Here is a 9412-nt window from a genome sequence, read left to right as displayed (position 1 = left end):
GCGCCTGGGTGGCTCAGTCGTTAAGCGTCTGCCTTCGGCTCAGGTCATGATCCCAGGGTCCTGGGATCGAGTCCCACATCGGGCTCCCTGCTCGGCGGGAAGCCTGCTTCTCCCTCTCCCGCTCCCCCTGCTTGTGTTCCTGCTCTCGCTATCTCTCTCTCTGTCAAATAAATAAATAAAATCTTTAAAAAAAAAAAAAGATTACAGACTAACAGAGTATCACTACCACTTTGAGCCGAAAATTTCTTTTTTTAATAGTTTTTTTTTTTTTAAAGATTTTATTTATTTATTTGAGAGAGAGAATGAGATAGAGAGAGAGAGCATGAGACAGGGGAGGGTCAGAGGGAGAAGCAGACTCCCTGCCGAGCAGGGAGCCCGATGCGGGACTCGATCCTGGGACTCCAGGATTATGACCTGAGCCGATGGCAGTCGCTTAACCAACTGAGCCACCCAGGCGCCCCCTGAGCCGAAAATTTCTATCCCGGGGACACTGAGTTATACTCAACAGGAGGAAAAAACCCCAAAACCCTTTAGTCTGTTTGCAGAAATGTATCCGAACTCTTACATTCATGTTCCCACCCATCACAGGCCTGGGCCCCGTACCGAAAAGGCACACTGCTTCTCAAATGCAGCCGAGCTTTACCAACAACAGGCAGCCTGCCCCACGCAGCCAGCGCCACACCTGCTCTTCAGTGTCCCGTCTGCTCCCAGTTCTTGCCAGTACATAAGCTCGTCTGTACTAACTAAAAGCTCCACTTGTTAGTTAGGAAAGTTGTCTTCTTGCAGAAGCTGGTTCATACCAAGTTACCCTTAATGCTTTTCTGGCTTTTTGTAAACGACATCAGGACACTCTGGCGTTCTCTGGTTTCAGAGGTTTTGAAAGGCAGAGTCTGAGTCTAAATTGTTTTTTCTTTTTTCTCTCTTATTCCCACCACAGAAGAACTGTTTTTTGTTGTTGTTGCTTTTTCTGACTTAGGTTTTCTTCTTGCAAGTAGAAATGAGTACAGACAGGGTCTCCTGTGGCCCGCTTTTCCTGAAGAGAGTCCTTCGTCCATCTGTCCTGAGGACACTGCTTGCACACAGTGAGAGCCCAGGATCAGACCCCCCCCCCCCGTGTGCACTGATTTCTCCCTACGAGGACCTCCCTCCTTCCTGCTAGAAACCTCTTGCCGAGGGGAGCCCAGACAGTATCCATCCTACAGGGTTGACAGAGAAGCAATTAATACCTCCTGTTTGATTATTAACATACAAATCCATAAGGTATGTGCTTTCGAGAATTCATTTCTGATTTTACAAAATATTTCAGCTTATTTCGTATTTCTGAAAAGCAAAAGTATTAACTCTTTCAGGTAACTTGTGCTTTGGAATTCAGAATGGTAAAGCCAGAGGGCAACCACATTTCCCCTATGAAAACTGAGGTCTTCTTTTTCACATCTCTGGCCTCTTCAATACCTAACTTTTCTAAAGTGTTCTCATCACTTTACCAACTACTGCACCACCTCCAGGCTCATGCCCCTAATTTCTCTTGCTGTTTTCCTGTCTGACCACCTCTTTATTCACATCATCCCCAACAGAGACCAGGATGACTCTAGCAACCTTCCCCAATTACCAAGATCTCCATTCATTCCTTCTCGTCCCTCTGACCTCCCTTTCTCCCACCCCTGCTTCCTGGGAGCATCTCGCCTCGCGCGGACTTCTTGCCGTCTCTTACAGCACGCAGGAGGTCCGCCAAGGCAGCCTCTCTCACATTTATCAGACCACCAGGCCTCCTACCTCCAAAGACTTCACCTGCCAAACCTAACCTAACCCAAGTCCTCAATCCTTCTGACTCTTTCTTAAAGCCCTAGCCTCCTTTTACCATCTTCCCACAAGGCAAAAATCCTCAGGATATCTTCAAAGGAGTGAAACCATCAGATGGGAGTTTTCCACTCTTTTCTCCCACTCTCCTTTGGAACAAGAATCCTAACTCCTTTAACTATGGTCTGACCCCTCACTGTTTAAAAGTACTAACCTCACCTTCTCAGGAAGACAACCTGCATTCCTCTAGATCCTTCTGAAAGATCAGATGCTTTTAAGCTTTCATCTGTAGTCTAAGCACAGTGTCTTGCTTTTTCTACTCTGCTCTTGGCTTGCTTTCTTTCATCTCTCTTCCTAGCCCCAAATCTTGGGTAATCTTCAAAACTCTATTCTCTCTAGTTCTTTTTTCCTGAGTTCACGGCCAGTCTTATACAACATTACTCTAATTAAGAAAAAAAAATGTCTAAAAAGGCTCCTGAGGAGGAAGATGAAGAAAGAAAGGTTAAGAAACACCGCTGTAATCCATCTGTGATTCTTGCTTTTCTACTACTGTGTTGCTACTGTAAACTTCTACCTGCTGGCCTTGTCCCCACACCCCAACCTCATCCCCAAAATTATGGTATACATTTGCTACAATGCTTGAATTATCCTAATCACAACCTATGAAAGGCAGAAACTTCCTGAAGGCCTTGTAAATGACCGGGGTGCGGCGCTAATTACCTGCTAGATGATCCTGCTTTTTTACACAGCCAGCTCTAGCTCTTTCACTATCAAACTCTTAAGTCATTTCAACTACCAAAAACAGTTTACTGTTCTTAAATATCAGATTCCATCTTCTCTCTACCATCAAATATGGTGTTAAAGCTAATCTCCACTAATGATCTTTCCTCTGTTAACCCTAATGAATTCCCACTAATAGTTCTTACTATATTTATCATTTTAAAAACATACTTTGAACTTTAAAAAATACCTGAGTACAAAAAAGACAAAGGTATATTTTTAAAAGATTAGGATCTGCCAAAAACTTCCTGATACCATAGTTTCCAGATAAGAAGGGCAACGTGGATCACTGGAAAAGGAGGCAAGCACTTACCTAAACCTGGCGGGGGTGGGGGGGGGACACCACTCAGGTTACAAACCAGGAACTGGGGACTCCTACACTCTTGGGTTTTTTGTTTTTGTTTTGTTTTCTTCACAATAGAGGTTAGAAACTTAACTGTGGTTTGCGTTATCAAAAGGGGTAGGTTGTTACAGAAACAATGTTTATTCCACCCTGTATTAAGTTGTTTCAATAATATTTTTTTCAGATTTAAATACAATTAGCCTTTTCCCTAAATTTTTGAATTTGTTATGAGAAACTAAAATCATAAATTGGTTTTCACCTCCCTGGCAAAATGGCAAACCAAAGCAAGTCAAAGAGACTGAATTCTCGGTAACATTTCCTGGTAAAAATTTGGCTGTCCTTTTGTGGACAGGAACAGTATCTTTAAAGAATTTGACTCCTGAAGGGCTTAGCACTGAACTGTGATAGCTGCTCAGGCAGAATTATTTGAGTTAATGGAAGCAGTGAGTGTTAAAATCTGCAATGTTAACTATTTTACTCTATTTTTTGCTTTTCAACACTCTTTCCAACACACGTCCCCTTCAAGGCAGTAGAGTTGTGTGGTTAATCCTATGCAGCTGTTAAAGTGTTCCATTTATCTGTGTAGAAGTTATCTGAAGTAATAAAGGATTAAGTGTATTTTTATAACTAGTCTGGATTTTTCACACACAAAAACATCAAGTTTTGGGCGCCTGGGTGGCTCAGTTGGTTAAGCGACTGCCTTCGGCTCAGGTCATGATCCTGGAGTCCCAGGATCGAGTCCCGCATCGGGCTCCCTGCTCGGCAGGGAGTCTGCTTCTCCCTCTGACCCTCCCCCCTCTCATGCTCTATTTCATTCTCTCTCAAATGAATAAATAAAATCTTTAAAAAAAAAAAAAACATCAAGTTTTGTTAAAATTACTACCTTAAAATGGATCAACTTACACTGATGTGAAGTTTTCAAATTTCTTTTTAAAAACACACATTTAAATTCTGGAATTTATATTCTGTTTCTCTTATGAAATACGTTAAAGCAAACACTACCATACAGCACCAAATAAGGCCTTCCAAATAAGTCTCCAGCTAAAGCCATTAACACTCAAAATGGGAACCAAGCTGAGGCAGCAGTTAGTTGCTTGGCTTTCGATAAAGGTCGCAGTTCACCTGAGGGTGGAAGTGCCAAGATTAGCCCTTGTCCTTTCCTCTGCCACACATAGACCTTACTATACAGTATATTTAAACACATTAGGTCCACCTACTTTCTAAAAAGAAGAGAATTTTAATGAAGATATGGAATATGAACGCCAAAAAAGAAAACCAATTAAAATTCTAAATTCGATGAACCTTGACACTTTAAGGGATTGTTTAACGTAAGTAAGAAAAAAGATCGGTGGGAGATTCTCATCATCTTGATCACTTTTCAAACAAAAAAAATTTTTTGCCCTCAGATGTCTTTTTTTTTTTTTTTAAAGATTTTATTTATTTGACAGAGAGAGACACAGCGAGAGAGGGAACACAAGTAGGGGGAGTGGGAGAGGGAGAAGCAGGCTTCCCGCGGAGCAGGGAGCCCGATGCGGGGCTCGATCCCAGGACCCCGGGATCATGACCCGAGCCGAAGGCAGACGCTTAACGACTGAGCCACCCAGGCGCCCCAACCCCCTCAGATGTCTTAAGAGAAATTTTCATTTTCTTTATACCCAGGTAACAAGCCCTGGAGGAAGAAGAGTTTGTGCCAAACTGCCATACCTCAAGTCCCCACAGCCTGACCTTTACCCATGCAGAGTCAGATTTCAGACGTGCCCTTCTACAATTCCAGATGAGCCTCAATGAAAAGGTAACAAACATTTTGAGAAACAATCCTAAGCAAAAACCTCATTTAAATGTTAGGTAGGATCCAATTACTGAACTTAAGTCTTAGGAACTAAAACATAATTGAAAAAAAATTTTTTTTCTACTACGAGGAAACCAATATACTACCCAATGGACCTGATAACTCAACAAATAATTCAGGCCTGTATCTTCAAAGTGCACAGGTACAGACTACCTGATTTGAAACTAAACACTTAAAGACAATCACTTTTATTTATCTCCTAATAGTACTTACTGCATGATCAGTTTCCTGTAACTCAGAAAGATCATTTATATTAGAGAATCCACGGTAGTCCCGAAGTACAAGATAACTGAACAGTAACCTTTAAAAATAGTCAATTTATTTAAGCCAAAAACGAGAACCGTTTATCCATTTCTCTCACCCTCCAACCCCCGCCCTCTGGCAACTACCACTCTGTTCTCTGTATCTGTGAGTTTGGCTTGCATATCTATTGCTTGGCTTATTTATTTTTTGGATTTCACATATAAGTGACATCATAAGGGTAGTTGTCTTTCTCGGACTTATTTGTGTGACTAAACAATAACCTTTCTAAACGCTCCTCTAACCAGCAAAAGGGAATCACTTGCTCAGCATTTTTACTTCTGGAAGTTACTTGCTCAGACCCACATAACTAGGGTCTTTGGTCTGACATCTGTGCTACAGATCAAACTATGGAGCCTACGCAATCCCCAAGAGTAATTTACTGTCACTCAGGGACCACATCAAGCCCATATTATTTCCTTTTACAATAAAAACACACAAAAAATAGGACAATCTCCGAATTAGGAGGAACATTCAAATAACTATGAATAAAGGCATTCTGATTCATGCTATTAAGTGCAAACCTGGCAAATTCAGTAAGCTGCTTAAAAAAGCTTTTGTAGTCTATGAACATGTAAGCTTCTAATACTACTACCAACCTCTGTGTGGGCTGTGGAACTTTTCTTCCAACGAAATCAGGGGACCTCAATTTATCTTTTAAACACTATTAGAGCAGTATTCTTTAAGCTCTAGAAAGTTTCTATAATCACCATCAGTAAGAAAAACACTTTTTCTTCAAGGTTTATGCTTCTTGAAAATAAACACAAACCACAAGGAAAGGTTTACATTAGTTTACATAAAAACTCAAGTTTTCAAATGTACAGGTAAGTATAGGTATGAACCTCATTAAAACAGAATACCAGGGGCGCCTGGGTGGCTCAGCTGGTTGGGGGTCTGACTCTTGGTTTTGGCTCAGGTCACGATCTCGGAATCCTGGGATCAAGCCCTACATTCGGGTTCTGTGCTCAGCATGGAGTCTGCTTGTCCCTCTCCCTCGGCTCCTCCCCCTGCTCATGCTCACTCTGTTCTCTCTCTCAAGTAAATAAATAAAAATAAAATAGGATAGCAAAGTAGTTAACTACTTCAAAGAAGGCAGTGCTGCAATCATCCAATTATAAAAAATGAGAGATGCTACTAGCAGGCATAAGCACAAAGGCCAATTAATTTGAAGGACAGTAAAATTCCATCCTTAAAAACATGGGTCAGAATCAAAGTCATTCCTTAAAATTATTTTGTGAAAGAGAACAATTTAAGAACTTACAATGTTAGAAGTATCCTATTGGGGGACGCCTGGGTGGCTCAGTTGGTTGGGCAACTGCCTTCGGCTCAGGTCATGATCCTGGAGTCCCGGGATCGAGTCCCGCATCGGGCTCCCTGCTCGGCACGGAGCCTGCTTCTCCCTCTGACCCTCCCCCCTCTCATGTGCTCTCTCTCTTATTCTCTCTCTCAAATAAATAAATTAAAAAAAAAAAAAAAAAGAAGTATCCTATTGGAATAACCCCAGGATGCCAAATTAATCAGCTTCTCATACCCTTCATATATTAACCAAAAAAAATTAAAATACAGTGTTAAATTACGTTAAGGGCCTTTTTCTTTAAGCTTTCAAAATTTAGCACAGCAACCCTTAGTAAGCCCTCACTGACTGCCCAGATGGGAGGAAACTACTACTTTACCCTGAAGATAAGGCAGGTATTCCCAAAGGAAGTCTGTGAAAGACTGTGGAGAAGGGGTGCCAAAGCAAAAAAAAAAATTCCATTTGGAAAGTGAAAGTGGGTTTCCATTTGAATACAGGAAAAGTTAATGATATACAATCCTAAAGGTACATCTACCCCTTCATAGATTATTTGATTTCAAAGAACTCTTTCTCAAAGTGTGAATTAGCTACGCGGATCTTTCAAGGATGAGACTTTTTTTTTTTAAGATTTTATTTATTTATTTGAGAGAGAGAGCACAAGCAGGTAGAGGGGCAGAGGGAGAGGGAGAAACAGACTCACCACTGAGCAGGGAGCCTGACGTGGGGCTCGATCCCAGGACCCCGGGATCATGACCTGAGCCGAAGGCAGCCGCTGAACTGACTGAGCCACCCAGGTGCTCCTCAAGGATGAGAATGTTAACAACAGATCCAAAGTGTCCAAACAACAGATTCGATTCTGGGTCAAGTATTGGCCAGAAGCACCTCATTTTGTTTTCCCCTCAAATCTGTCTCCTCAAAGTTTCAGAACACTAAGTAAATCAGGGTTGAAGCCATCTGCAACCACTCTCTGATTAAAGGACTCCGTTGAGATGAAATAAACCTGGAGATTCTGGCACAAAGGAAGTATGGCAACAGTACATCCCCTGATACACTACATAAAGGAGCCAGTTAGTTCTCCGACTTCCTTCACACACATATTCATAACATGGGGAAGTTTCATTGAGTGGCACCCCACTGTTCAGAGGACCACAGTGGACCGCCCCGTAGTAACGTTCTTGAACATTTGCTTGACAGCCTTCAATCCTTCTTAGTCCAGATTATAATATCCACACCGTCATCATCTCCAGGTGCACCACAGGCACCACCAGCACATGAGGATCTATCTGGCAGATGGCGCCATGCATGAATCAAAGTGGGAATCAGCTGATCCCACGTCATGCCACTCTTCCCTATCCAGGGGAGTCTGGCGTTCTCTACTGAAATGCCCAGCTGGGGACTAAAGGTTCTCGTGAGTACCCATTTGTCAGCCCAGAAAACGTACAAACGACCACACATCCATACCTACTTCTGCTTTCTTCTGGCATCTGCTATTAAGAGAACATAAACAAGTATCAATATTGTCTCCTCAACTTAATCTTTATAATTTGGTGGTGGTCAAGTCATTTTAAACCTTTAAAATCAGAGTCCAGGTTCTCTTACAGCTTTGGCAATACCAACTTGGTGAAAGTTATACACCTTGTCCTAGCAAAAGTGTTTCACTCTTTTTAAGATTTTATTTATTTGACAGAGACACAGCGAGAGAGGGAACACAAGTAGGGGGAGTGGGAGAGGGAGAAGCAGCCTTCCCTCTGAGCAGGGAGCCCGATGCAGGGCTCGATCCCAGGACTCCGGGACCTGAGCAGAGGCTTAAAGACTGAGCCACCCAGGTGCCCCCAAAAGCGTTTCACTCTTAAGAAACACGTATTTTAATCCAAAGAAACAGAAATTTAAGTTTTTAAAAATTTAACTTTTACCCTCAGTTATCAAGAAAAGTTTTTCTTCCTTCTGATGCCTTTGTTGACGAACAATGCTTACGATGGACAGAAAATCTAAGGAAACTTATCCAAATTCCACATCTTTTCCCAGTGATTTTCCAGTAGAAAATGTTTTTGATAGTTGCAAAGATGATATACAAAAAATACACCTGGTCTTACAATGACTTCTAGGAAAAATCTGAGTTACACAGCTTTTTCTTCCCTTACACTATACCAGGGTATTAAAATATCACTACAATTGCCCAGACCTGATGGAAAGCACCATTGACAGGTTTTACATCATTCCACAGCTGTCTTCACTGCTTAGTGCCCTCAGTGAGCTCCAATCTCACAAGACTGGCTTTAGGTCAGGTTAGGTGGGAAGCTATCTAATAAAAAAAGCTATAAAATGAAACGACAAAACAAATTCTGATTTTAAATGTTGTTTAAAATCTACATTGATTGGAATCAGAAAGAGCTATTTTAAGTTCCAAGATCTGTATCCGTCCTCCTTCTTCAGTACTTTGTCAGAAGAGGTTGCTATAAAAAATGCAATCTCCATTACTTCATTTTTATTTTTTTTTTAAAGATTTATTTTTTGAGAGAGAGAGCACACACGTGCGTGGGGTGGGGGGCAGAGGGAGAGAATCTTCAGGCAGACTCCCTGCTCAGTTGAGGAACCTACTGTGGGGCTCTCAAGACCCATGAGATCCTGACCTGAGCCAAAAACCAAGAGTCAGATGCTCAAGCGACTGAGCCACCCATGTGCCCCTCTATTACTTCATTTTTTTTTTTTTTTAAAGATTTGATTTATTTATTTGACACAGAGAGAGAGAGAGAGTGAGAGCAGGAACACAAGCAGGGGGAGTGGGAGGGGAAGAAGCAGGCTTCCCGCTGAGCAGGGAGCCTGATATGGGGCTTGATCCCAGGACCCTGGGATCGTGACCTGAGCCGAAGGCAGACGCTTAACGACTGAGCCACCCAGGCGCCCTTAACACTTCATTTTTAAATGGCTTTTTCACTTCAGTGCTGTCGGGGTGGTTAAATACCAACACTTGCACAGGCATCCACGTCCATAATAAGACATATGTTAATGATGCTTTCAGTCAGGTGCTTGTTTTACATCTAAAATCAAA

At 42.0% G+C, this 9412-nt stretch overlaps 1 protein-coding gene across 1 annotated transcript in view; it reads right to left on the bottom strand.

The window, feature by feature from the left end:
- The window catches only part of TSG101 (tumor susceptibility 101), a 40941-nt gene that overhangs the window by 4784 nt on the left and 26745 nt on the right, over nt 1-9412 (bottom strand). The gene's annotated exons all lie outside the window — the stretch shown is intronic.

This window comes from Leptonychotes weddellii, chromosome 11 (genome assembly GCF_054177405.1).
Source record: "Leptonychotes weddellii isolate Sample4059 chromosome 11, ASM5417740v2, whole genome shotgun sequence".
NCBI classification, from domain to species: Eukaryota; Metazoa; Chordata; class Mammalia; order Carnivora; family Phocidae; genus Leptonychotes; species Leptonychotes weddellii.
Note: the sequence above shows the minus strand (reverse complement) of the source record. Positions and strands in the feature narration are given on the sequence as shown.